Source organism: Penaeus monodon, chromosome 30 (assembly GCF_015228065.2).
Source record: "Penaeus monodon isolate SGIC_2016 chromosome 30, NSTDA_Pmon_1, whole genome shotgun sequence".
In the NCBI taxonomy this organism is placed as follows: Eukaryota; Metazoa; Arthropoda; class Malacostraca; order Decapoda; family Penaeidae; genus Penaeus; species Penaeus monodon.
Genome location: NC_051415.1, coordinates 31,221,763 through 31,222,420, shown reverse-complemented (window position 1 = coordinate 31,222,420; position 658 = coordinate 31,221,763).

Below are 658 nucleotides of genomic sequence, written 5' to 3'. Positions count from 1 at the left end.
CCTTCGTCGTCGGGCAGAGTGGAGCCTGAGGTAGAGGTGGGCGACATGGCGGGCGACGCGACGAGCCCGGGCGACGACACGCTCACATCGCTGCTGCAGTCGTCCTCCGCGAGGGCGCCTTCCACCTCGCCGTCTGCGGATACAAGGCGGTTATTCTCGGGATACAAGTTTGGCAAAGGGAATGTTGACTCGCCCACATCGCTACTAACGACTGCGTTCGACCTTCCCTATCCACTGCCCTCGGACTGATGGATTCACATAAACACGCAGCCAATAAATCTGACTCTATGTAAACATCCGAACATAAAACCAAGATCTAGATTATCGTGAACAAATAAAAATCAATATTTACGTGGCAGAAATCGGACAATCAGTTAAGCGGCCATTAGAGAGCTGTCATATAAGTGTCATGTGACAGGAACCGCTTCCAACACCGAGTCACATTGGCATTTTTTTTTCTTCTATGATTAGCATTAGATCTAAGAGTAAAATTAATGTGTGATGTAAACACAAAGACTCTTAAAATTCTTTATCTTTAAGATAGCCTTTAGAAATCTCAACTTCATTACCATCAAATAAGAAAATGATAAATTCTTCTCTTTTTACATTTTTAAAACCACCTTAACTGCAGAAGCAATAAGATTCAAGTGTATAACTT